This window comes from Urocitellus parryii, chromosome 5 (assembly GCF_045843805.1).
Source record: "Urocitellus parryii isolate mUroPar1 chromosome 5, mUroPar1.hap1, whole genome shotgun sequence".
Lineage (NCBI taxonomy): Eukaryota > Metazoa > Chordata > Mammalia > Rodentia > Sciuridae > Urocitellus > Urocitellus parryii.
Genome location: NC_135535.1, coordinates 2166236 through 2193645, shown reverse-complemented (window position 1 = coordinate 2193645; position 27410 = coordinate 2166236).

Genomic DNA, 27410 nt, shown 5'->3' with positions numbered 1-27410 from the left:
GCTGGGAAGGAGAGGGAGCCCTCAACCCACCCCTCAGACAGCTCTTGGCTCAGGGATCGGCTGCTTTCTGCGCGTGGGAACCGCCTGGCAGGTGGATGGCTGTGGGCAGGTGAAGGACGCATGAGCGACAGGTGTCTTTCCTGCAGACACAGGAGGATCCTGGTTCCTTCAGTAGCCGGCTCAGCTCTGGGTGGGAAGAGGTCCTCTCGGACGGCAAAGTGACATCTGTCCCTCTGTTCAGGGGCCCAGACGAGGACAGACTCTTCTATATTATTGCACAACTTCAGGGCACCCCAGGCCACGGGGCCCAGTGGAGTTAGAGAGCAGAGGCAGCTTGTCCCCGTAGGTGGCCTGGGGTGCCCAGTGCACAGTCCTGCAGCCACGCCTTCACCTGCCACCAGCCCAGGAGCCAAATTAGCAACTCGATGTGAAGCTAATGAGGGAATGGGGAGGGAAACCAGCCCTCTGCTGCGCCCACGTGGGTCTGAGGGACAAGAGCAGGTGGCAGGGGGTGGCACTCTGGATTCCAGCCTGTCTGGGGACACTCGATGGCCATCTGACAGCAGGCCATGAGTGCTTTTCTAGCACATTAAGGACTTTGATTTCTCTCGGTGCCCTCTTCCTGGGTGTGATGTGGGGACTCCAAAGACCCCGTGACCTCTCTCCAGCAGCGTCCTTGTCCCCCTCAGGGGTGCTCAGTGGGTCCCCACAGCCCATGGGGCTCCCAGTGTTGCTGACTGGTAAGTCACCTGCCTCCTTGGCCAGGCTGCAGCCTTGGGTGAGGGTCAGCTCATCCCCCCAGTCTCCTTCACCATGTTTAACTCTGCAAACTTCTACAAGGCCCCGTTTTCAGGGTCACAGTTTCTGCCACGTTGGTCCCTGTCCTTTGTAGTTTGAATTGTCCTGGGTGGGAAAGGACAAATCGCACCTAGTGTACAGATGTCTGTCTCTTGGCTCAGATGGCAATCAGCCCTTGGCCGGGGATTCTGTCTGGCCTGACCACTTTCATGGAAAGAGGGATCCCAGAAAAGGAAAAGCAAGTGTCATAAGGGGGAGAAGGATCTATCCAAACCATCTGTTGAAAGACACAGGCGTCGAGCTCACAGGAGGAAGGAAAGGGGACAAATTCTTTTTAAGGTAACTATTCAAATGTTAAAAAAATACATTTTTTTTTCCTAAATGCACTTGAAAACCTAATTGTAGACAGTGGCGATCATGCATGTAAAATGTCTCTCTCAGCGGAATAGTTTAGTAATAACTGTGGCGTGGAGACGTGTGGTGGATGGATTGTTATAAGCATCCGGAGACCCAGTGCTGGGCAGGGCGTGTGAATGGGGCGGACGGCCTGGGGACCTTCCAGGAGAGCCTGGAGCACCAGCCAGCTCTGCAGAGTGAACAGGTCCAAGAATAGCCCTGTGGACCCTGTGGACCCTGTGGACCTGGCTGCTCTTCTCATCGTGGTAGAATGCTCCTGGTTTTCGTGTGGCCATTCCGACTGTCGGAGCGTTCAGCCCAGTGCCGCTGAGCCGCCCGACCCCTGCAGCAGCTCCACCATTGGCTTCCAGAGCCTCTCATCTTGCAAAACTAAAACTCGCGCCTGCTGAACAGCTCCTCTCTGCCCCTCCCCACGCCCCAGCAGCCTGCTCTGTTCCCCGTTGCTATGGATTCCACGACGCTGGGAAACTCTGATAAGTGGATGACAGTGTTTATCTCTTCATGTCGGGCTCTTTCACTCAGCAGAAGGACCTCAGGGTGTGTGCGTGTGGGTGCAGATGTCACGATCTCCTTCCTTCTTAAGGCTGAACATAACCCCCCGTGTGGATGGGACACCTGGTGATCGCATGTCCATTTGTGGGTGGACCCATGGGTCACTTTGGGGCTATGGTCAACGATGTGGAACCTGGGTGCCCGGTTTCCATTTGTAGCCCCAGAGCAGAGTTGCTGGACCACGTGGTTCCTCCGTGGACCTCTGTGTAGCTTTCTGAGGGTCCCCACGCTGTTTTCCACGTGCACCTTCCCAAAGGCGAAGCACGAATCCTGGTTTCTGACTGAGGAAGCAAAGCCCTGCTGCAAAGCAGTGTCCAGGAGAGACGGCAGGAGGGACTGTGCCTGGGACTCCTGCAGAGCCACCTGGAACACCACGGGGGGACAGCCATAGGGCTGGGGCTGGACATGCCGCTGAGCCTGTGCTCCCCAAGCCCACAACCAGACGCTTGCTCTGACCCCACCCGCTCCTGGCCTCTGCACGCCATCTCAGGGTACCCCCTCCGCCTGCACCCTGAAGAGCACCTTGTCCTTCCTCAGTCCAGCCCTGGGCGCCCCTTTGTCTGCCCACTTCCTGCCCACAGCAAGGCTGGAGAAGGAGCAGTGTTGGCCGCCCCACCTCTTTCCTGTACCTGGAGACCTGGCACGTGGGCACCACTAATCACCTCCGCTCAGCTGAGCAGAGTGGACACAGAAACGCAATCACCACCCGGCCGGCCGTCTGGCTGGCCTGGCCTGGCCATTTGGAGCTGCTGGCATGAGGCTGGGCATGGAAGCCTGTGAATGTGTCTCCAAATGGTCTGTTGACTCAGAGCAGGCACGGTGCCACCAGGCTGTTGGGACTTGTTCCCTTTTCCCGTGTCTCCGTCCCCTGTGCCCATGGCGGGAGGCACGCCGTGTCTGCAGGGTCGTAGTTCATTGGCTAATTGACAGGAGCAGCCGGGCTGGGGAAATGGCCTCTGGAAGGGAGAGTCAGGTCCAGCCTCTGTCAACACCACCTCCTGCTCTTGTACCCAAGCCCCTCGGAGCCCGTTTCTCTGGCAGATTCCATATTGTCTGTGCTCTGGGTCCACCTGGCCAAACAGCTTCCCCCATTACACACTGGAACAAATGGTGGACATGTGCCTCTTGGAAGGGGAAGTGGAGCAGGTGGCCTGGGCAGCAGGGGTGGGCAGCTGGGGGCTGTGGGATGGCCCTGGTGGGGCCGGCAGGCCTGCTCCTCTTCCACAGGGCAGCAGGGGCCTGGCATGGGGACCCCTATAGCCACGTGGGCAGACAGGCCTGCTGAGGGCAGGGCCAGGAGGGCCAGGGCCAGGGCCGGGCCTGCGTCTCTAGGAGCCTGGATCCAACTTTAATCAGAGATTATTGATGGTTCTCGGTGGGCTTCTGCCAGTAGACACCAGGCAAGACCAGGAGGACCTGTGCCAGCCCAGCTGCAGTGACCGGTGGTAGGGAGGTAAGATGGATCTCAGGGCTGCAGCTCCAGCCCATGGCCTGCCTGAGAGGCATCTGGGTCAGCTAACCCATGAGGCCTTTGTGTGGTCTTACAATGACTCAGCGACCCCTTGCCCAGGCCACTCAGACTGGGCTTGAGAATGCACACAGGCCCTCTTCACGGCATGGCCGGTGCTCTTGAGATGAGAGGGCAGTGAGGAGGCTGGCCTCTGGGAGGCAAGCCAGGAACTTCGGAGCAGGCCTAGGGGTGCAGGCAGCTCTGGTGGGCACGGGGACACAGTCAGGGGCTCAGGGTTGGGCCACAGCTGGTGGTATAGACTCCCTGGGGTGGTGAGGGTCACAGCCTGTGGAAACTCACAGGTGGCAAATGAGGGTGCGGGAGCCGCTGCCCCCTGTGTGCCCACAGCCCCCCCTCAGAACCCTGAACTCAAGGAACAGGCAGGAGCCACAGTCCAGAGGCCTGGCATGCACAGGACCCCACAGTGGCCCTGGCCCACTCAGGGCGTCCAGGTGGGCTAGAGCAGCCACAGGGAGGGCGAGTGCTCAGAGGACAGGGGTGGATCCCCAGGGAGACAAGTGGCTGAGAGTTGGAGTCTACAGGTCAGACTCCAGGTGGGACCTGCAGAGGGCGGGGCAAGCAGACCTAGTCTGATCCAGCCCTGGAGATGAGGCAGACCTGCTCTGGGGCGGTGGGGAAGGGGCCGCCTGAGTCTGCCTCCCTGGGGCACTGCTCCTGGAGAGCACGGGCCCTGCGTGTCCTCTCCTTCCAGCTGAGCGAGGACACTTCTGTCTCGGGCTTAAGGGTGCTCACATGGGGACTGCGAAGCGCGGCGCCCTCTGAACGTTCAATATCATTCTTGAGTCAGCTTCAAGCCCTCACTTGAAGGGCAAGGATCGGAAAATTGACTTTCTCTCCCGTGACGTAACGGAGCCTCGGCCCCCGGATCCTGCCCTTCTTGTCCTTGCTCAAGGCGCTGCCTCCCACAACTGGGGTCTGCTGGAGCCCCAGCCTGTCCCCGGGGGGAGGATGCAGATGAGCAGGGTCAAGGGACCAGGAAGGGAAGTGGAGCCACACAGAAGGCAGCAGACGCCTTCACACCTTGGCTTCTCCACGGGGTGACCCCAGGGCCTCTGGCTTCCCCAAAACATGAGGGGTCTCGGGGTGTCACAGAGGCCCCAGGCCCTCAGGGACTGGAGGGTCACCTGAGCCACCCCTGTCCAGGCAGGGGCCCCTCCTGAGCACGCCACCTGAGCTTGCCAAGACGGGGCTCAGACCCTCCAGTCCCCCCCGCTGCAGGCTGACCAGGCTCCTGTGCTCCCTCTCATGCCGCGGAGGGGGCCCAGGCCCGGCTGGACACTGCTTCTCCACGTGTCGCTCACTCCAGACTCAGTGGCCCCAGCCTCCTTGGCCTTTCCTCCCAGGACACAGCTTAGGTCACCTCCTCCTTCTCTTTAAAAATTGTGACAAAGGGCTGGGATGTGGCGCAAGGGTGCCTAGCATGTGTGAGGCCCTGGGTTCCCTCCCCAGTGACATGAAAAGACAGCAAGAAGAAAAGGGAGGGAGAGAGGGAGGGAGGGAGGGAGAGAAAGAGAGGGAGGGAGAGAAAGAGAGGGAGGGAGAGAGGAAGGAGGGAAGGAGAGAGGGAGGGAGAGAGGAAGGAGGGAGGGAGAGAGGGAGGGAGAGAGGGCAAGAGAGGGAGAGAGAGGGAGAGAGAGGGAGAGAGGGAGGGAGGGAGAGAGAGAGAGGGAGAGAGGGAGAGAGGGAGGGAGGGAGAGAGGAAGAGAGGGAGGGAAGGAGGGAGGGAGAGAAAGAGAGGGGGGGAGAGAGGGAGGGAGAGAGGGCAAGAGAGGGAGAGAGAGGGAGAGAGAGAGGGGAGAGAGGGAGGGAGGGAGAGAGGAAGAGAGGGAGGGAAGGAGGGAGGGAGAGAAAGAGAGGGGGGGGAGAGAGGAAGGAGGGAAGGAGAGAGGAGGGAGAGAGGAAGGAGGGAGGGAGAGAGGGAGGGAGAGAGGGAGAGAGGGAAGGAGAGAGGGAGGGAGAGAGGAAGAGAGGGAGGGAGACAGGAAGGAGGGAGGGAGAGAGGGAGGGAGAGAGGGAGAGAGGGAAGGAGAGAGGGAGGGAGAGAGGAAGAGAGAGGAAGAGAGGGAGGGAGACAGGGAGGGAGAGAGGGAGAGAGAGGGAGGGAGGGAGGGAGGGAGAAAGGGAGAGAGGGAAGGAGAGAGGGAGGGAGAGAGGGAGGGAGAGAGGGAGGGAGAGAGGAAGAGAGAGGGAGAGAGGGAGGGAGACAGGGAGGGAGAGAGGGAGAGAGAGGGAGGGAGGGAGGGAGGGAGGGAGAAAGGGAGAGAGGGAAGGAGAGAGGGAGGGAGAGAGGGAGGGAGAGAGGAAAAGAGAGGGAGGGAGGGAGAGAGGGAGGGAGGAGAGAGGGAGGGAAAGAGGGAGAGAGGGAGGGAGGGAAGAAGAGATGGAGGGAGAGAGGGAAGGAGGGAGGGAGAGAGGAAGGAAGGGAGGGAGGGAGAGAGAGAGGGAAAGAGGGAGAGAGGGAAGGAGAGAGAAGAGAGGGAGGAGGCTTAGGAGGAAACACCGTGAAAAATACAAAGATGAAATTTAACATTCAGCTGGTTTCTGGTGCAGCTCCGAGGAGGCACACGTCTGCTCCTCCCCAGGGGAACTGTCCCCGCCTTCCCAGGAGGACTCGCCCCTCCCTCCAGCCCTGGTGAGCCCAGGACCTCCCTATGGATCTGGCTCCCCTGGAGGCGCTTGGTGAGCTGGACCCACACACAGGGCCATGGTCCTTTCCACAGGCTCATTTCTCTCAGTGTAATGTCCCTGAGGGTCCCTGAGGGTCCCTGAGCGTCACCGGCACTGCAGCGCTGTCAGGACTCACTTCCTTCATCAGGCTGAGCATGTTCCTCGTCTTCGGACCTCGCCTTCCGCCGCTGGCGTTGTCCTGGGTGCTGAGCTGGGGACAAGTACCTCCTGGGGACCCTGCCTTCAGTCCTTGGGGACAAGCCCAAAGCAGGGCTGCTGATCGTGTGGGTCACTTGGCCATGCGGGAAGACCTCTCTGACCCCCGGTGGGGCCCAGGCCAGGGCGGACGCCTCCCCGGGCCTGTGCTCTGCTCACCTGCTGTCGCTCTGCACTGTGAGCACCCCACCTCCTCTCAACCCCCAGGAGCCTGTGTCCAACAGGGACTCAGAAAAATGTGAACCAAGCCAAGGCAAGCCACAGACCTGTGCTGCTGCCCACGTCCTCCTCTGCCCTGGACAAGCCCCTGCAGAGCACCCCCTGGAGCCATGCCAGACATTGACCCTCTCTAGCAGCCAAGTCCCCCCAAATGGCCCTCAGCTCCCAGTCAACAAGCGGGTCTCACTGCATGACCGTGAGGTGCCAGAATCAGAGGCTGTGCCCCTGGGGCCAGTGCCCAGGCTGAGTCAAGCAGATCTTTTTCCCAACCCTGCCTTCCACTCACAGAAATGACACCAAGTCCAGCAACAGCCAGCCACTGAGATTCGGGGACATGCTGGCCCCTCTCACCCTTGGATTGAAGCAGGGCTCATCGGAGTTGTGAGCACTGACCAGAGAGCAGCCGAGGCCCTGCCTGGCCTGACCCCTCACCCTGTCTCCCGCCCCCCACCCTGACCCCGTTCCTGTTCCCTGACTAACCTACCCTGGCCACACCCATGACCCTGGGTCTTGGGCAGCGGTGGGAGGAGCAGGCAGCCCCAGGAAAGCCCCAGAGGCAGTCTCGGCCCCACGCCATGTGGTCTCTGCTTCCTGGGCCCTGGACGCCCCAGGACCAGCCACAGCTACGGGAGCCACTTCTCCCTGGGCAAGGCCAGGACCCATTCTCTGCCAAGGACTTGTAATGGGCTTGAGGTGGACACGGGCAGTCCTTCCACTTTGCTTTTTGGTGTCCAGACACCTTCCAGGGTGCTGGCCGCCCAGGTTCCAGGGAGAGCCGGGGAGGGGCAGGATGAGGCATTCAAGGCCAGAGGCCCTGCCTTCTGCCTGGCTACTCGCCCCCAAGGCCAACCACAACCCCGGACCCCAGCCGGGAGTGCTCCCTGAGCACCACCCTGGGGGTGGGGAGAGGGTCCATGTGCAGATGTCCAGTTTGAGCTGAGGGACAAGTCCTGCAGGAGAGAGAAGCAAGGGCCGCATCGCAGCACGAGTGGCCCACGCCCTGGACTTCGCACTGCTGGCTGACCTGGGAAGTCTGTCTCCACCTCTGCTTGTGTCTCCATCCCAGTGGTCAGCAAAGCCCTTTCCCCCACACACCTGCCCCTGAAAGCCCCACTCGGACGTCATCCTCATCCACACTCTGGGCAGAACTGGGCAGGCCACCAGAGGCCACAGGGGCAGAAGGTCAGGACAGGCCACCTCAGAAGTGGGTCCCTGTGCCTTGAATCTGGTCCCTTGTGAGCACAGCAGAAGGGAGGAGCCTTTACAGACTCCAGGGACCTTCCAGTCCCCTGGACAGGGAACTTGTGGTCCCCAAACCCAGAGTGCAGACAGAGCCGGGAAGTGCCTGGTGGGACTGTCAGCATCAGGCCAGTGGGCCCCGCCCGCCCGAGGGCCCGGGAAGGAGCAGGGCACAATCAGGGACGACAGAGCCACACAGGCTCCCTGGCTTCTAGGAGTCCCAAGCCTGGCGCAGGCTCTGCATGTGCTGTCACCAGAACACGACGCTAAGGGGAGCCTGGGTCCTGGGGCCCTCCTCTGCCCCCTCCCCGGGCTCAGCCTGCAGACAATGGGCAGCTGGCCCACTCCACATGGAGCATCACTCCTCACCATGGCTTCCCACAGCCGGGCCACTCCAGGCCAGGCAGGGTGAGCACTCGGCTGCAAGTCTGGGAGAGATTGCAAAGTGGTGCTTTGCTCCTGTCCTGGACCCCACACAACCAGCTCAACATAAATGCAGAAAGCGATTTTCATAAATTCTTTATGCTATTTACTTAGAGCCTGTGTTTATTAAACTGGTTGGCTTCCAAAACCTCCTTGTAGATTTCTCTTTTTAAAAAGTAAGTTTTATTTCTCCAACCCACTATGAATTAAAAATGGGTCTTTGATGCACTCAGCAGATTTCACCCCATCCCTGAGACTTACATAAGGAGTAGAAATAGATGATTTTCATCGGCAGGTCCACACACACACACACACACACACACACACACACACTCTCATCTTTGCGATGGTAGGAGCTGGACACCGTCTCAGGTGGGCCTGGGTCCTGTCTTTCTTTGCTCGGGTAGTTAGAGCTTCTTTGAGCTTCTTGCATGCTGGGGTGACATCTTGAAGGAACCCTTCTTACATGAAAATGGCTCTCCGATTCTCCAGGCCCACTCATGCCCAAGGTCCTGCATTTCTAAAGAGCAGCTGGGTGTGGAATAAAAGACCCATTCTGAAGATTCCCGGCAGAGCCATGGCTTGCCCTGGACGTGGAGCCAGAGGGCAGTGGAGACAGCTCAGAGCTGGCTTTCCTGGGACCAGGTCCCTGGGCTGGGGTTGCAGGTCCCCTGGACCAGGAGACCAGGTACACTCTGCTGGGCGAGTCCCAGGAGCAGATTCCCCACACCTGGGTCCCCACACTCATGAGCAAAGAGCCCAGGACATGGCAGGACACTGTTTCCTCGCACTTCCACTGGGGAAAAGTTGTTTCAAGTCTTCATTTGGAGCTTCCAAGAATTCTACTTCTCAGGTGACTTACAATCATCAGGCCAGTGAAAGACACAGATATGACGTCCTTTCTTCAAAAAAGCAGGAAAAACATGTTTGTAACAATCCCGAAACAAAGCTCTTTCCTTTGAAATTACTTTTTTCTTCTAAAATGTAATAGGGATGATATCGACATAGGAGTAACAACAGGAATTTAAAAACGGAAAAACGATATCTTTGGAGTCCTACTTTCCTGTATGATAATAATGATGTTTTATTAATATGATGTTTTGATTCATCATAAAATGTCTCTGACCATAACTATAATTATTAGGTCATCAGAATCTACACTCCAACAACTTCATTTTTCATTGACATAATTGAGAGCGATATCAATCGTGCTTGGCAAACGCAGGTTTGCAAGTAACTTTTTGCTGACTTTCACTTTTGTGAAGGACCTTTGCCTATTGAACGGTTCTGGAAGCTGTGTAGTCTTTATCGGCTGTGACAACTTGGGATACATCTCTGATAAATTATTCTGAAACATCCATTTGAACACTCTACATGCAAGGATCCTCATGGAACAATTTTTCTGAAAAGATTTACCTCTTTGGACAAATCACCTTGTATAATTCGGAAATTAATCTCCAATGTAAATGTAGACAACAGTGGTTTAGTGCTTCTTGACACCCAAGAAGCAGACAAGCAGCCCACGTGGCCTTCCTGAGGTGAATTCAATTCGGCACCGGCTTCTGCATCCCAATGTAGTGTCATCTTCAACTTGAGGAAAACGGGGTCTTGAATCATTGTTCTCTAAGTCACTGGATCACCTGAAGCTTCCTATGGAGAAAGTATTACCTGTCATCAGTGGGATGAATTTTAAATCGACTTTTGAAGTCTGAGGACATTGGCAGGTTACAGCAGTTTTCCAAACCAGTGATCCTCATCTCTGGCGAATCCAAGTAACTCTGACTTGCTTTCCTGCAATGTCCAAGGGTACCTTGCTAATTTCTAACCACCGGTCATCCCAGTCCCACTCCAGGGGATGGGCAGGCCAGCCGCCTCTCCTGAGGGGACTTGGTGCTTCCCCCCGTGCACCCCTTCTTCTCTCCTGTGGCCACAGCTCCTGCACTAGTGTTGGTCCTGCTGCAGTTGACAGCAGTCTCCCTGGTCCCAGCCCAGCTCCCTGCCGAGAGTGCAGGCCTCGGTGCCCACCCCTGCTGCCTGCGCCTGCACGGGAGCCTGCCGGTCCCCGACTCGGAGCCCACTTTACTTGCCAGGCTGGGACACCACAGAGGCGAGTCCGAGGATCTGCCCCTAAGGCAGGTGGTCTACGGCAGCCTCCTGGGCAGTGGTGCCAGGCTGTGTGCACAGCGGGGCTCCCAGGGAATGCTTGAGAGCAATGGTGGGTGCGGGATCCTTGCCACCCTAACTGGCGTCACTTCCTACCTGGGAAGTCAGAGCCCCACCTCTGGGAGCTGAAGGGAGGGCACGATCCCACCTCCGCAGGTTACCAGGCGCTTGACCCTGAGCCAGTGGTCTAATGATCACATTCGCTGCCCTCACTCTGGGCAGAAGTCTTCCCACCTAGGAAGGAGCTACCAGACAGAGGTGGCCGGGGACAGGACTGAGCACCACCATGTTTAGGAATTCAGGGTGACTGTCCCTAGCTGTGGAGGCCTTGCCGGGCCATGTGCTGGGGCAATTTCCAGGTTGACTTGGTGAGAAAGCTGTGGGATGGGAACTAGTGTCTCCTCCATGCATAAGGGGCCATTCACAATGGAACCATGTTGTAGATCGCCACAACCAGGGGACATGTTGTACATCGCCACAACCAGGGGACATGTTGTACATCGCCACAATCGGGGGATGTAAATCTCCACCATCGGGGGGCAGATTATAATTTCACAATCAGGGGGCATATTTGAGGCCCCCCACACTCTGCCTGACCGCACAGTCTGGCTTCTTTCCACCATGTTACATTTTACTGCAGGGAGCAAGAAATCTGGTTCCCCAAAGGAACAGCCACAGTGGAGTACCACAGCCCGGGTGGTGTAGAAGGGTCTCACTGTCTCAGTGTGGAGGCTGACGCCTCAGCTCCAGGTGTGGGACTGCTCCCTGGGTCCTCCAGGGACCTTTCTCTAAGCACCCACATCCCTGGTGTCATGTTGGATTGGGGCTTCATTACCCCTTCACAGACCCCATCTCCAAACATAGTCACATGGGGGTGGGGATGTCAATATAAGAACTGGGGGTCATCATTCAGTCCACAAATGTCACCATCTACGCAGGTAGAACGGAGGCCCTGAAAATGCATGCTCATGAAGTCATCTCTGTAAACGGTGGACGCAGACTTATCCAAAAGAAGTCTCGGATGCCACCTTTAGGGTGAAGACCTCAGAACGAGGTCATCCTGGATTCTGTAGGTATCCCTAGATCCCATGACACCTGGGAGAAAGTCGGATAGAAGATGAGGAAGCACCTAGAGGGAGCCACGTGATGATAGAAGCGGAGACTGGGGTCTCAGGGCTTGGGTGAGGCAGGAGGATCGTCCCTGGCGCCTCCAGAGAGTGGCCGCCCACATCTGAACTTCTGATCTCTGGATTCAGAGTCGTGAGAAATACAACTGCTCTTTGAAGCCACCTAGTTTGTGACCCTTTGTTGCAGCAGCCACAGGACCCAAGAGCCTCTTCTGCCTCAAAAACGTCACCCTCCTCTGGGGGTTAAGGGGTCACAAGTGACAGTTCAAGGACTCTGGGATGAAGAGCCGTCCCTGAAGGCAGGCACGCCCTCCGCAGCTCACGGCTGGCTTGAGGGGACCCCTCCTCACCAGACCCGGGGCCTCCCGTGGCTAGAGGCCAGCACGCTCTGCAGCTGGACACCGGCCCGTGTCGGCCCCATGCCCTGGCCGGACCCTCCTGGGTGATTCTTCTACTTGTTCCTCCACACAGCTCATTTTCTTCCTAGAAGTGACACAGTTGGGGTTTCCTGTTTAGGATGGCATGTAGAGCCACGAGCCGCGTCACGTAACATGCAGAAGCCCTCTCCTGCCCTACAGGGTGCCCGAGGTCAGCTTTAATGTGACAGACACCGTCTTTGAGGAGAGATTGGATGTGGCATCCTCACGGCTCCTGCCAGAGATTTTGAGAACAGATTTCTCCTGGGGTTCAGATCCCAGTGGGTGGAGGGGTCTCAGTGTGAGTCAGAAATGAGTGCTGTGTCCCCAGAGGGAGTTCCAACAGGAGAGGGCATCTAGCTCCTCCAGCTCAGAGGCCCTCTGCCGGCAGCACCCAAGGCAGGGGCCACCAGTGGCACCAACAAGGTCCACGCATTTGGGTTTCCATGACCAAACTTGGTGACTTCCAGGAGCCCAGCCTCTGCTCTGGGGACCTGCGCCCTGCACCCTTCCACAGAGCAGGAGTGGCCGCCCGGACTCCCACCCTGGCCAAGCCAGGTCTCCCATTCAGGCCTCCACTTGAGGAAACCCTTGGGCCTGTGTGCAGGCAGGGCAAGGCAGGGAGGGGGCCTGGCCTCCAGGGTCACAGCCGGTCCTTCCCTTTCTCCTGCCTCCTTTAATTGGAGAAAGTCTCTGTCTTTCCCAGGTCCCCGTGTCAAGGCTGAGCATCTATGTGGTCAGAAGCTGGCCGTGGTGACAGTCATCCAAACAGCACTGGGGGTCCCCTGCTCCAGGCTCCTTTCCCTCTCCAGTCCTGAAAGACCTTCAGCCTGCTGCTGGCCTCCTCAGGCCACCTCTTGCCCTCCCTCTGGCCACTTAAACCCCACAAGTATGGCCAGTCCAGACTCCCTGGCTAGCCTTCCTCTAATCACCTTGGCCATTTCTTTCCAGTCCACACAACCAGCTCACCACTACCACACCCCGGGACTGGCAGCACCAGCTCCCCAGGCACGGCCTGGGTCTCCCCGTCCTTCCCTGGGGACCCCCCTTCAGCAGCTGTGCTCAGGCATGCCTCCCCAGAGCTCACCTGCACCGGGTCTCTACATCTTGCCTCTCACCATGGTCTGACTGCATCTTGCTTCCTGCCCAGCGTAGCTCCATGGCACGCCCTCCTGGCCCTGGGCCCTGGGCTGAGTCACTGAGGCACAGGAGACCTTGAGAGCTGCAGACAGCTGGCCAGTTCCTCTTCCCCTCTGGGACTGCCACCGAGCCTTCCTCTGTCCAGGAGTGCCCACTCAACACTCCTACCACCATTGGCACAATGCATCCCCGGGCCACGCTCAGCCGATTTTGTCCCCAGAAGGCCTGAAATGACCAGAGAGCATCAGATCAGATCTCTGCAGAAGCTGCCGAAGCAGAAAACGGAGCGGCCTGCTCCCCACCTCTGTGGATAGCTCCAGGAGGGCTCCCCAAGCCCTGCTGCCTAGTGTCCCTCCCTCCTCTCTCGGCCTCCCGTGACGGTAACTTGGACAAAGAGGACGCAGGAGCACTGGGGGTCCCTTCTGGTCCCAGTCCTAAGGACTGTGTTTTCCATCCTGGAAGGTGTGCTACTTCCTTGCTTGCTCTGAGCTGCCGTGAGCAGAGGGCCCTGCAGAGAGGCCCTCGTGGAGAGGAACTGAAGGAGACCCTCGCAAACCCAGCGGAGAATCGAGACCCTCCACCCGGCAGCCCAGGGGACGGACTCCTGCTGAGAGCAGGTCTCTTCCCAGTCTGTCCTTCCAATGAGACCCCCACCATGACCTTCACCAGGGACCCTGAGCCCGACCGAGCAGCCCGGCCACACTGGTTCTGACTCCCAGAAACCAGATCACAGCTCCTGGCTGCTGTGAGGACAGGTGTGAGCCGAAGACCACCACGACCCCTCCAGGCCCTCCCGCAGTGTCCTCTGATACCACCCGTCAGTGGCCCTGGAGGTCACAGGAAGATGTTTCTATGGTAGAATGTGAAACAGAACCCAAGTGGTCGTCCATCACCGACGCCCAAGCCTCGCCAGCCCCTGCCTGTGAATGTGATCCGGCCCCACCACGAGCCGGGCCCAGGGGAAGAGCCACAGTCTAACCATGACATCTCCTCGCAACAGAAGTTCAAAGACATTAAAGCCCAAAGGGATCAGAGTCCCTCTGTCTGTATTAATAAGTGTTCAAGGAATCCTGGTCCCTGAGGTCTCTTTCCACTAACCCTCCACGGGTTGCTTTGATGCCGGGTAGAATCGGGGCTCTGTCCTTCACCGGCTCAGGCCTGGGGCCATGTCTGCTCAGAAGTGGCATTAGCTCAGGGAAGGGTCTCATTAGCTTCATGTTTGAAGACAGACCGGGTGTCATCGGGCGCAGAAGATGACAGCTCCTCTGTAAACACGTGAGACTTAGGGGACAAGCCGCGCTTTGGTCCCTCCAGCGACTGTCCAGACAGAGCGGTCTTCCTGAGGCCAGCGCTTGGTGTTGACAGGACCACCGTGGCACAGTGGACCAAAGGAGGGAAGCAGTGGGAGAGCCCTTTCCCCTGCTCCGGGGACGCCAGCCAGGCAGAACTGCACATCCAGCCTCCAAGACCCGAGCCCGTGGGTTGCAGGGCAAGCGCGCCTTCCCAGTGTCCAGTGCCCTCCGCTGTGGCTTCCGTAGGCATAAGGACCTGCCTTCCAGGCCTCCCCCTGGCTCTCCTTTGAGCCAACGGTGGAACAGCACCTGGGCTTGCACCTGAGGCTGAGGAAAAGTGTCCAAGTCCAGGGCAAGGGACGAAGGGCCTGCAGCAGCTGCCCGTGGCCTGCCAGGCCCCACCGCCGCACACGCCTGGGTCTCGGGCTCCTGACACTAGCCCTGAGCCTGGTGGCCTTGCCCCTGAACGGAGTGCATGCTGTTTATGGGTGCTCGGTGGCTCTGTCCGGCCACGGGACCCGCCACCTCTGTCTGCCAAGCCTCCGAGGCCCCCAGGCTAAGGCCACCTCTGAGCCCAGGCACAGCGGAGCCATGGCTGAGGCTCTAGGGGTCTTTCCCTTCCTGAGACCGGCCCAGAGCTTGCTCCTGGACCCATCTCCGTAAAAGTGACCCCTTGCTGTGGACAGGGAGCCCTTTAGAGCTGGGCCACCTCAGGGGTGTCCACTGGATGGGGTGAAATCCAGCGGGCTGGCACCTCGCCAGCAGGGCACCCCAAGCTCCGGCCTCCTGGTGCCAGAGCAGCGCTGCCCTTCTGGTTACAGACGCCTCAGAGGCAAAGCCTGGGGCGGCAGGTTTGGGGGTGTCCCTCTTACTCCCACAGACTCACTGGCCTCCTGCCCTCCGGGCTTAGCCATTGGCCAGGTAGGGCCCCGGGACGCACCCTCTGCCAGCTGCCTCCAGGGTCTCCCCAAGGAAGAGCACGGGCCAGCCAGCCGCGCACACTCGGGGCAGGGTGGGCCACACAGAGGCAGAGCGGCCGGGGACAGGCCATCCCTCACTCCACCGCAAGTGCCACACACGTCACACATCACACGTCAGGACGTGATCCAAGCTGGAGGAGGACGGCACCTCCCAAGGAGGACACACGTTCCTCTCACCTGCCCTTCTGATGACAGCTCCCAGCCCACCCCTGCCCACGCCACCCAGGGACAGCAGAGCTGCTGGGGGCCTCCTGGCTGCCTGCACTGAGCCGAGCAGCGGAGACGAAGCTGTGGGTGCCGGCTGCTGGCTCAGCCCTCTCCCATGGCCTGCCTGGGTGCCCACCTAAACCCTGTCTCCAGGTGACTTTTCCTTCACACACCCGCCCCCAGCCCTGGCTCCCCTCTGAGCCCTGCTCTGCTTCCTGCCTCCAGCTGTCCTAGAGACACCCAGGCCTCCCTGGGTGACAGGTGATGCGTGTGGGGATGAATTGTCCTACGCCATAGCTCAGCTTTGCAGACAACGGGCTCCACCCACCCCCAGGACCTGGCTGGGAACCGGGCCTCCTTCCCCTCCGCCTGCCCTGTGCAGGGGCCTCTTTATGTTGGCACCTTAGGGTGGACATGCACTGGGCTGCTCTGCCAGCTCCCTGCCTGGGAGCAAAGCCAGGAAGTGCAAGGGAACTGGAGTGGGCCTGTGAGGGAGCGCGCTGGGCAGCCCGGCTGCTCAGGATGTGGCCTCTGCCTGTCAGGAGGCCAGGGACTCACCCAGGAACTGTCGGGGAGTGGCTCATTCAATGGCTTCTGCAGAGAGCTCCGCAGGGCAGGGGAGGAGTGGGAGAGCCACGGACAGCTCCAGAGTGACCAGATGGTGTGGTCACTTAGAGGTGGAAAGGGTCCATGCCAGGGGCATCCACCCTGGGCCCTGGGCAGGAGCAGCTATTCCCTGCACCCAGACATCTGAAGGGCTGGGACTTGACCCTCCTCGGAGGCAGGTGGGACGGGGACTGGGCAAGCTGGCCCTCACCCTGGGAGAGATTGAGAGGCCTAGGTGTCAGGAAATGAGGTGTGGGGACAGTGGCATGTCCAGCCCTGGAGGCAGAGGGACCATGAGGAGGCTGAGGAGCAGAGGCCCACCCACCAGGTGTGTGGGCAGCTCAGGCCTCCCCAGGTGGGTCTCAGCTCAGGCGCTTTTCTTTGGCCTTCTGTGTCTCCACCTGGGCAGAGCCCACTGGCCCCTGACCGTGCCTGGTGCACTCCTGGCTTGTGGTCTTTCCCTCTGACATGTGACCCAAGAGGGGCAGGGTGGCCTGCAGTTGGCACTCAATCTGCATTCACGGGTAGACTGGACCTGGGAGGAGCAACGTATCTCCACTTGGGACTGTCACTCCTGGACACACACGGGGTGACAGGAGGAGAGTAGCCCGTGAGGTGTGACTCCGTGGCACAATGGCACGTCTACACCTGCAGAGTCTCGGGGGCACTCCTGTCCCGTGGTCTGAGTCCACAGGCCCCCTGTACCTGCCATGGCTTCCGGGAGCCATAGCAACCATTCCTCGGGCACAGAAGGGCTTCATTCTTCTCCCTTGTCCAGAAGAGGCACCTGGAGGAGCACGTGGCCCAGGCCCAAGGTCACCAGTGACGTCTGTGTGACCTGCACCCTGCTTGGCCTCCGGGGCCAGCTCCAGCCTGCTCTGAGCAGGACCCGGACGGAGCAGGCCTGGGATGGAACCTCCTGGTCCTGTGCTGGGCTCCTCAGCTCAGGCTGCTCTGGGGTCCCTCACGTCGGGCTCATTCTCTCCTTATAATTCACCCTTGCCAGGCAAAGATGTCCCCAAAAATATTGTGGTTGCCCTTGGTAACCAACCCTGCATCTGTCACCCATTCACTTGCTGAAACGCTGCGGAAGGTCGCGGCTGCTGTCTTTGCAGCCTGTGCCTCCTTCAGGGCCAGGCTTGCCGCAGGTGTCCACTGGCCGGGGGATGGGGCCTTCCCTCAGCCCTCGTAGCTGCTCCCTGGGAGATGCAGGGTGGGGGAGTCCCTGGCCCTCGGCTCCCTCGCCTCTGACAACCGCGTCCCAGGGTGGCCCAGAGCCAGCTGGGCAGGAGGAGGCAGGGTACGGAGGCTCCTGCAGAGCTGGCCTGCCTTCTGGAAGGTCCTTTGGGAAGACGGAACTGGCTGGGGCTCCAGGTCCCGTCTCCACCCCCAGGGGCTGCTGCCCTGAGCCAGCCCTCCCCTCCCCGACGCACAGTGTGAGGTGGTGGTGGTCCCCAGGGAGGGTGCTGGGAACACGGGGGGCTCCCTCCTTCAACCCCTGTCCCTGAGTTGCACTGCAAAACCCTGCAAGGGTCTGAGCCACGAGTGTCCCCTGGGAGGGAGTGTGCATGCAGATCAGGGACAGGCTCTTGGTAGGTAGGAATGCACATGGGCGCCCAGCAGGGACTGCCAGGGCTCCCCAGACCACATGGCCTCCTGGCAGGCAGCTCAGGCTGAGGCAGCTCTTCCCTGCCTGGGGCAGCTTGAGGGGAACAAGTCCCCTTCCTGGGCAGGGGTCCCGTAGGCTGGGGCTGCAGCTGGGGCTGGGGCTGGGGCTGGGGTGGAGGCTGAGGTGGTGGACAGACCCTTCAAGCTGGGCTTCTCAGGAGGCTCAGCCTCGACCTTGTCCAGGTCCATCTGGACCTGCCTGCTGTCAGGCTGGAGCCTCCTTGCAGGTAGAAGCTGCTCGGCATGGGGTTATTTCTCATTCAGCTTCTCCGCCATCCCCTTTCCTCTCCTCGTTTCAGATGAGCTTGGGAAGCGTGGAAGAGATGTCCTGGTATGTGCTCAGTTCTCATTGGAAGAGGAGGATGTGGGAGTAGATCATGTTCAAGACCTCTTTCCACCTGGAAGTGTGACGTCACATCCACCAACACAACTTCACAGCCATGGCCTCCAGCCACCATCAGAACCTCTAGCTATCCAGGAGGGGCACCCACTGGGAATTTTCTGGCCGCCATTTTGTTTCCATGCACTGGCTCAGCCAGGTCTTCCACTACACTCCGAGACCCCATCTCTGAGCCCTGAGCCAGATGTCCAGCTCTCACAACAGGTCACCTGCTCTCTCCTGAGCTAAGATGCTGGTACACAGTGGACAAAACCTCAGCCACAACCCAAGGCCTGGAGAGGTGCTGGGCCTGGGGGGCTGTTCATAGCCAGGTGGTCTTGGGCTTGTGCCCCTGTGAGCCCCGTTTCCTCATCCATAAGAACAGAACTCAGTCATTTCTTTCTCAAAGTTCCCATGACACTGAGCACACGGAAGGTGGACGGCATTCCAGGGGACAGTCTCTAAGACAACACCGTTGAGTGCTCCCACCCCTCCCCATGTCCCTGTGTGTCCTGTGAAGGGTGAAGTCCCCTCCTCTTGAGCCCAGGGTGGCCCCAGTCCTTCCTTGATGAACAGAATGTGACAGAATATCCCAGGGCTGCCAAGGGTAGGTCCCAGAAACACAGCCACATGCAGGTGGCCCTGGAGCACCTGTTCTGGGGAAGGCAAGGCTGGGAGAAGCAGCTCATGTCAAGGCCACCAAGCTCGGAGGAAGCCCAGGCTGGCGGGGGAGGGGCCTGGGTGGTGAGGAGGAGGGTGAGGAGGAAGCCTGAGGGACAGACCTGAGCGTGGAGAGCCGTCTGCACAGTGCGTCCTCCAGCCCTGGCCGCCTGCAGGTGGCAGCCCCAGATGGGAAGGAGGCAGGAGTAAGGCAGGGTGGAACAAGGCCCCTGGAGGCCAGGAGGACAGAGCACTGTCCCTCAAGCAGCCCAGCACAGGTCCGCAGAGGCTGGCTCCTGCAGGCAGGTGGTGACTGGGCAAAGAGCCAGGGATGCACCGCTGTGGACAGGCCTGAGTGGGCCCCGCTGGCCTCCACAAGCCCTGCTCTGGATGGAAGGCCACAGTGACATTCTGGGTAGCCCAGAATCACTGCCAGCTCAGAGCCAGTGACCAACGCCCAGCAGTCCCCTAAGGTCTGGTCATTTCCCAGTGCACAATGCCACCATACTGTATACACGCTGGGCCCCTGACTCAGACTCAGAGAAGCCCCGAGATCCAGAGGACCTGGGCAGGGGCTGCTGCCCGCAGGTGGGCCAGAGTCAGCATCCACAGTGAGAACACAGCCCTGCCTTCAGCCCTGGCCTGCCTGCTGCGCTCAGCCGTCCACGTCTCCCCAGGGGAGCTGCGGCCCAAGCAGACACAGAGCGCGACCAGAGGATGGAGCAAGACCACTGCACGATGCAGCCCCTGCCCCAGAGCTGGGAGAAGCAGCTCTCCACCTGTGCTCCGCACTAGCCATCTCCTGGCACCCTGCACACACGTGTACACACACACACACACACACACACAGGCGTGTGCATGGCTCCTGTCCCCCTCAGTCTCCACACTGTGCCTGCCCCAGGGCTCCTGCCCACCCCTGCCTCGTCTCCCACCCAGCCCAGGCCCAGCTGTCCCTCCCCCACCCTGTGGGAAAGTGGGACCTCCCTCCCCCGACTCCACAGGTGGTGGCTTTTCTGTGCCACCAGCAGGGGAACAACCAGGACCCGGCTGCCAGGTGGAGCTGGACCAGCAGAAGGCCACGGAGCCCGGGGATCACTTGGAGGCTTCCTCGGGGCCCCCGGCTGGAACCCCATCCCCTGGGCAGAGCACAATCCAACCTTCCTCTGCCCCGGGCCCAGGCTGCTGGGCTTGGCAGGGAGCTGCCGCAGAGGGGCAGATGCAGTGGACAGTGAGCCCCACCTTCCTGGAACATGCCTCGGAGGGAGGCCTGTCCATTCTCTGTGCCCAGCTCAGCCATGGGCTGTTTCCTGCTATTGCTGCAAGTATGCAGGGTGAGGATGGTGTGGCTGCGCCTGGGAGGTGGTGAGGGGCAGGGAGAGGGAGCAGGGAGGGAGGAGGGCAGGGAGGAAGGGAGGAGGGAGGAGGGGAGGGAGGAGGGGAAGGAGGAGGGGGGAGGTGGGCAGGGAGGGAGGGAGGAGGGAGGGGGGAGGAGGGCAGGGAGGAGAGGAGAGAGGAGGGGAGGGAGGAGGGAGGGGGGAGGAGGGCAGGGAGGAGAGGAGAGAGGAGGGGAGGGAGGAGGGAGGGGGAGGAGGGCAGGGAGGAGAGGAGAGAGGAGGGGAGGGAGGAGGGAGGAGAGGGAGGGAGGAGAGGGAGGGAGGAGTGGGAGGGAGGAGAGGGAGGGAGGAGGGGGAGGGAGGAGGGGGGAGGAGGGCAGGGAGGGAGGGAAGAGGGAGGAGGGGTAGGGAGGAGGACAAAGGGGGAGGGAGGAGGGAGGAGGGAGGAGGACAAAGGGGGAGGGGAGACGGAGGAGGGGGAGAGAGGAGGAAAGAGGGGAGGGAGGAGGGAAGAGGAGGAGGGAGTGAGGAGGGACAGAGAGAGCTGGGGGGAAGGAGGAGGAGGAGGGAGGACAGGAAGGTGAGAGGGTGGGAGACAGGAGAGTCCAGGCCTAGTCTCTCCAGCCCAGGCTCCAGCTCCGAGCTCCGGGGCAGGAGCAGCAGCATCTGAGCTGCCGTCAGGGCTGAGGCCCCTGGAGAGGCCCCTGAGGCTGCGGGGGCTGTTCAGTGTGGTCTCCATCCAGGGTGCCTGGCTGCGTTGGGGGTGACACAGAAGAACCCCCTGGGAATGGGCATGTGGGGGTTGCCCCTAGAAGTGCCCAGGAGGAAGTGGGCTGGGAGGGCTGCAGGTGCCAGCCTGTCCACCTGCGCTTTCTGACCCTGGCCAGACATGGACCCTCCCACAGGACCTGCAGCTCCTCTGACCCCGAGCAGCCAGGAGGAGGAGGGGGACCAGCTGCGCCAGGGACAGAGCCTGGCTCCCAGGACAGGGTGCGGGACCTTGGCTCCCCTCTTGCGTGTTCTTGTCATTGTGCGAGGACAGCCTGACCGGGCAGCCTGAGCCGAGGGGACGTGGCTGAGCTGTCCCTTGCTCACCTGGCCTGGGCCGCAGTGTACAGTGGTGCTGAGTGTCCTCGCCCCTCCTCCTGCCCACGCTGGTGCCAGGGGCTCCCAGAGAGGGCAGCCTGGAGCAGGAGCCCCGGCTGACCCCGCTGCTGGGCCTCTGGAGCTGCTCCCGCTCAGACGCAGCCCTGGCTGACTCTGGAGCAGGGTTGCCGTGGAGATAGTGGAGGGAGTGCGGGTGGTGGGTGGGTTGAACAGGAGGGGCTGAGGATCAGAATGTTCTAGAACAGGAACCAAAGGAGGATGCCCAGAATAGGGGCTGGGAGTGTGGGCCCCCCGCGAAGACCTGCGGGTGATCTGTGAACACAGGAAGGAACGGAGGCGCTTGGGCAGGGGCCGCGACGCCTTCGTCACCTCTGGAAACCTCCTCTTGGCCACTGGGCACAGGCTTTGTCCCTGCTGTGTGCCTGTGGCCACCCGGGACAATGGCACTCACTGGGACCTCCTCTGCTGCGTATGCCTCCCAGAGCCCACCTAGGGGCCTGCCTCTGCCTCCAGCCCCTCCCAGTCACAGGGCCAGCGGCACAGACAGGCCAGCTCAGCTGTGCAATCCCTGCCCCGGGTCCCATCTTCAGGCCCGGTGCTGGCCGCCTGCTCCTAGGAAGCCACCTGTCCCCTGTGAGCCCCGGAGCACTTCCCCTGGCTTCTCTGGCCACACCAACAGCAAGGGACACCCCTCCCGCCTGCAGAGGCAGGTGCAGGGCGCAGGGCGGAAGGGCAGACGAGCCCAGGCGGCCACTGGGAGCCAGGCCTGCAGCCCTGTGGTGACCAGGGCCAGGGGACTGCACTTCAGTGAAATCAGCCTGCAGGTGCCCCTCCACTGGGCCCTCCCAGAGCAGGGCCACGAGGCCAGCGCTCTGCGGTCACCAGTCACCATCGGCCCTCGTGCGGCCAGGGAGGGAAGAGGGGCCCGAGGAGTCGCTTCCCCACCTGGTGGAGTCGTTCTGCTGAGTGAAAATATGGGGTCTTCTAAGGCAGGTGGCGTGGCCAGGGGTGGCTTGTTCCCCACCAGGTGGGGGCCGCCAAGGAGCGCCACAAGGGGACGGAGCCCCATGCTCCCAGCACGAGGTCTGGTGTGGACGCCTGGAGGGAGCCCCACATTCCAGCAACATGACGGACACTGTGGCTGGCCACGCTTGTGCCCATGGCTTGACCCCATGACTCACTGTGACCTGGGAGCCTGGGACATTATTCACTTAGAGGCTCAGTGAGTTCCTGTGACCTCCCTGGGGCCACAGGGCTCTGGAACCCCAAGTGCTGTGGGCCGGGCTCCTCTCAGGTCCCCACTGCCTCTGCTGCCACCTGCCACTGCTCACCACGATGCCCCGGCAGGACCTGCTCCCTCACCCACTAAAGACCGTCCCAAAGCTCCCAGAGGAGCAGCCGCTGCCTATCGCGGTGTCCTGCAGGCTGGTGCGCTACCTGGCTCCTCACATGGCCAAGAGGCGGCTCCAGTCCCTCTGTGCCTCCGGGCTCCTGGGCTCAGGCAGGATCACAAACCGCAGGGTGGCCGGGCTGGGCGGGAGAAGCCGCAGGGCCTGGAGGAGGGTGGCGAGGCCGCGGGGTCCTGCCCAGGGCACCAGGACCTGTGAGAAGGTCATCCCGGGTGGGCGGAGGGACAGCGGCCAGCACCAGGGCTCACTGGGCCTCCCACAGGAACCTGTGGCCAAAGGGGCTGCTGTGAGGGGAGGGTCAGGGCCTGCAGAGCAGAAGGGCAGGAATGAGACCACGTGACAGCCCTGCGCAGCGGTCCCCCGTGCTCAGTCCTCTGTCCTTCCCTGGCCACGGCCCAGGAGGCCACCTCCAACTTCTCCCCCAGACCTGCGAGGCTGCTGGCTCCATGGGCCTCCGGCCTCCCTCCCTCCCACTCCTCTTCCTGCCTCCGTCCGGGGCCTCCCTGCGCTGCGGCCTGCTGTCTGCTTCCCCTGGAGAGGCGTCTCTGCAGGGAGCAGGCGCTCTGCAGCCAGCAGGAGCCACGGTGTGGGCTGGGTGCAGAGCATGGGGAAGTGACAGTGTATGACAACTCAGAGGAGCCCTCTGGGATCCCCACCCCCAGCGCTGCTCAATCAAAGAGGGTTCCTGGCAGAGGCAGCAGAAGGCACAGGCTGTTCCCGCCAAGCTGACCCACGCTGCAAAGCCTAGAGCCCCAGATGGTGCCAAGACTCAGGATCTGTCCACGCTCCTCTTCCTGGGCCATGCTCACCTTGCCAAGCCCGAGCACCGTCCTCCCACGGACGCTTGGCAGCCATGGGTGTTGGGATCCCCACTTCAGTCTCTCTCTTTGGAATGTGCAGTGGCCAAGGCACCCTGGGCCCCAACCTCACTGCTGACAGGACTTTGAAGTGTTCCACTCTGCTGGCCCCACTTGGACAGTCTGCAACACCGGCAACTGTTCTTCCTGCTGGGATGCTCATGGGAATGTCACCATGGCCCTTTCCTGACATGGTTGTGCTTGATCATCTTCCCACAGAGCCAAGGGGAGGCCCCATGGCCTGTGTCCACAGGCCACATGCTGAATTGAGAGGCTGTGGTCAGTACCTCAGCCAGGTCCCAGGTACTCTTGGCTCTGGGGCTGGTCTTTGGAAACTGGAATCTCTCAGCACCAGCCCCTGTGTGCCCCACTGACCTTCTGTCCACCCAGTAAACACATCCATCTGGCCACAAGACGGTGCTCTAAGGGAGAAGGAGGGCCTGAGGGCACCTGCAGGGCGTTTCCAGGTCGATTGTCTTCACTTCCCAGCACAAGGCCGAGGGGCCCTGCCCGGGTCACTGCCCCTCCTCCCTACAGACACAACCCACCCATGCGGGGCCTGGCACTGCACACCACTCTGCATGCTGGACTCCATCGCAGAGTCTGCTGTGCAGGGAATAGGCCTGCAAGGAGGGATGGTGGGTGGGTGGGTGGGTGGGTGGGTGGATGCGTGGGTGGGTGGATGGATGAATGATGGATGCATGGGTGGGTGGATGGGTGAGTGAGTGGGACAGATGGATGGATGGATGGGTGGGTGGGTGGATGGGTGAGTGGGTAGGTGTGGGTGGATGGATGGGTGGATGGATGGATGCATGGGTAGGTATGTAGGTGGATGGGTGGGTGGGTAGATGAATGAATGATGGATGCATGGGTGGGTGGATGGGTGAGTGAGTGGGACAGATGGATGGATGGATGGGTGGGTGGTTGGATGGGTGAGTGTGTAGGTGTGGGCGGATGGATGGGTGGATGGATGCATGGGTAGGTATGTAGGTGGATGGGTGGGTGGGTGGATGAATGAATGATGGATGCATGGGTGGGTGGATGGATGAGTGAGTGGGACAGATCAGTGAATGAATGGATGGGTGGATGGATGGGTGAATGGATGGGTGGATGAATGGGTGGGTGAATGGATGGGTGGACGAATGGGTGAATGGATGGGTGGGTGGATGATTAATGCATGGGTGGGTGCGTGGTTTGGTGGGTAGATGGTGGGTGGGTGGATGTGTGGATGAATGGATAATGGATACATGGATGGGTGGGTCGATGAGTAGGTAGATGGATGGATAGATGGACAGATGAATGGGTGGGTGGATGGGTGAATGACTGAGTGAATGAATGGACAGATGAGTGAATGGTGTTGGCAAGGCAAGGATTATCCCTTTTTCATTTTAAATGAGAAACTTGAGATCTAGAAAAGACAGCTAATTTGGTCAAGGAATCACCTTCATGGCTGAAATAAATCACTGAAAACCGTGCATCTGATTGCAAGTGTCGCCACAGGACGCGGTGAGCTGGCCACGATGGGAGCTGCCAAGAGGTGGCGCTGGGCGAGCTGTCCTTGCCGTGGCTCCCCTTGGACCTCGCGGTGGCTTCAGAGCGGGGTCTTCCCATTGGACTTCTCATGGATTTGACCAGACAGACCGGTCGGGTGGATTTTGTCCCTGGGTAGACTGAGTGTTGCTTCTTTAAAGCTGCAGTAAAATATAGGTGTTTTTCTCCCCAGAAAACAGGACTTTTATCTTTCAGAGCCATTTTCTACTGAAGCCCTCAGGGTTGACAACACGCTGGATGTATTCCTGTGCATCCCCGCCGCAGGCTTCTGCGGTGACAGCCCCCTCCCGTAGGTGCTCGGGCCCCTCGGAAGCTCTGCAGTGCAGCGCCGGGCTGGGCCTCCCACCTGCTCCTCTCCTGGGACGGAGCGCACAGCTCATTAGGATCCCTGGTAGTGGCGGAAATGTTTCAGGGGAAGGGAAAGCTGTTGACAGTTTTATTTTTAAAAGTAACTAAGAATAGGGTGAACCTGGTAAAAATAGCGAACAGGATTGTACTCAAGGCCAAGTTCTCTTCCTAAAAACCAGAGTGTGACATCCAAAAAGGACGAGGAGCAAAGCTTAGCGTCAACTTCCCCTGAAGTCACGGGGTCTCAGGAACAAGAGCTGAGAACAGTCCTGGCCTCTGATCTGAGCTTGGAGCTGTGTCCAGTCTACCACTGCCCCACCCCACGCAAGACTGCCTCACACATGAACACGTGCACACACACAAGCACACACATGCACACACATGCACATGCACACACATGCACGTGCACACACACACGTGCACATACGTGCACATGCACACGCACACACAAGCATACTCACAGTGGCTGACACTGGAGGCTCACAAGTTCCTCACAGGAAGCCTTTGAGGCAGACTCTCACGTGGTCAGGAGCTTAGAAGAGCCAGAGAGGAATGGCCAAATACCTTTGAAACGCTCCCCTTTTAATTTGAAGAACGTGGATGTTCCTATGGGAGAGGGGACCTGGGAGGAGGGTCGTCCTCGAGCACTTACCAGAAGAGACAGAAGGAGCAAGGCCAAGGTCGTCCCCCGGGTGGCCCTGAAACAGAAAAGACCCACAGGGACGGGGACCCTACACTGGTGGTAATGAGGCGTAGGCTGCCAGCGCTGCTGGTCAGCTCACACCAAACGGATGTCCCAAGAGGCCCTGCTGGGCAAGCCTGGTGCCCTGAGTCAGGGGCATCCCTCCCCCGGCTCCTGATTCGTAGCCACCCACGGCATGGGCTTGTGAGGACTGGAGGGCTGGGTGGGCTGCCAGAGAGCTCCTGGCTCCTCAAGGTCACAGGAACCAGACGTTAGAAATGAGTGGCAGTCCTGGGGTGTAGAGAGGCCGGGGTGGGGGCTGACCCTGGGTGCTGGAGGTCCAGGTGTGGGGCAGCAGGAGAGGAGGCCACACGCTCAGGTCCTGAGATCTGACACCTGTGGCCCACGAGCTGAGACCCGGCCTCCAGCGGCCGACCTCCCTGAGGGCTGCAGGAGCGTTCAGGAGGCATCGGCCGCCCTGCCAGCCCTGCCCTGCCCTGCCCTGCCCTGCCCTGCCCTGCCCTGCCCTGCCCAGCCCTGGCCCTGCACTCCCCAGGACCAACGTGCTGCCTACCTGTTTCCCTAGGGAGTGGGCATGTGGGGTCAGCAAGGAGGGGCAAATGCCCTGCGTTCAGAGGAGGCTCACGGTGGTGGGGGGGGGCAGAGCCCGCTGCAGGAAAGCCTGTGGTCAGAGCCGCGACCCAGGGTCCTGCATGCTGTGACACTGGGGGAGACGCTGGCTGGGAGGCCACGGAGGAGGGCGCACTCCTGCCATCACCAAACTCCAGAGAAAAGGGACAGTGTGCCCCAGCCCATGGCTGGCAGCCACAGCTCGAGGGCCTGGCAGTCCTCCCTGGTGATCCCTCCTGGCAGTCCTCCCAGGTGGTCCTCCCCAGTGGTACTCCCTGGTGATCCTCCCTGGCAGTCCTCCCCAGTGGTCCTCCCTGTTGATCCTCCCTGGTGATCCTCCCTGGCAGTCCTCCCCAGTGGTCCTCCCTGGTGATCCTCCCTGGCAGTCCTCCCTGGCAGTCCTTCCTGGTGGTTCCTCTGGGCAGTCCTCCCTGGTGGTTCCTCTGGGTGGTCCTCCCTGAGGGTCCTCCCCGGTGGTCCTCCCCAGCGGTCCTCTCTGGTGGTCCCTCCTGGCAGTCCTCCCCAGCGGTCTTCCCCGGTGGTCCATGGTGAGACAGAGTGCATGACATGGTGAAGAGGCCCAGCGTCCAGACATTTCTGTACCCAGCTGGAGTGACTGGTCAGATGCAGGTCTTCGAGGTTGAGCTTCTGATCAGGAAGAGGAGAAATGGAGGCCTTCAGGAAACCAAGTTTCGGAAGCCACATGGACCTTCAGCTTCCCATTCCCTGTGCATCCCACACTGGCCCCAGACAGTCCTTCCGTGGCTCCTTCTTGCAGGCACCCCTGCAGAG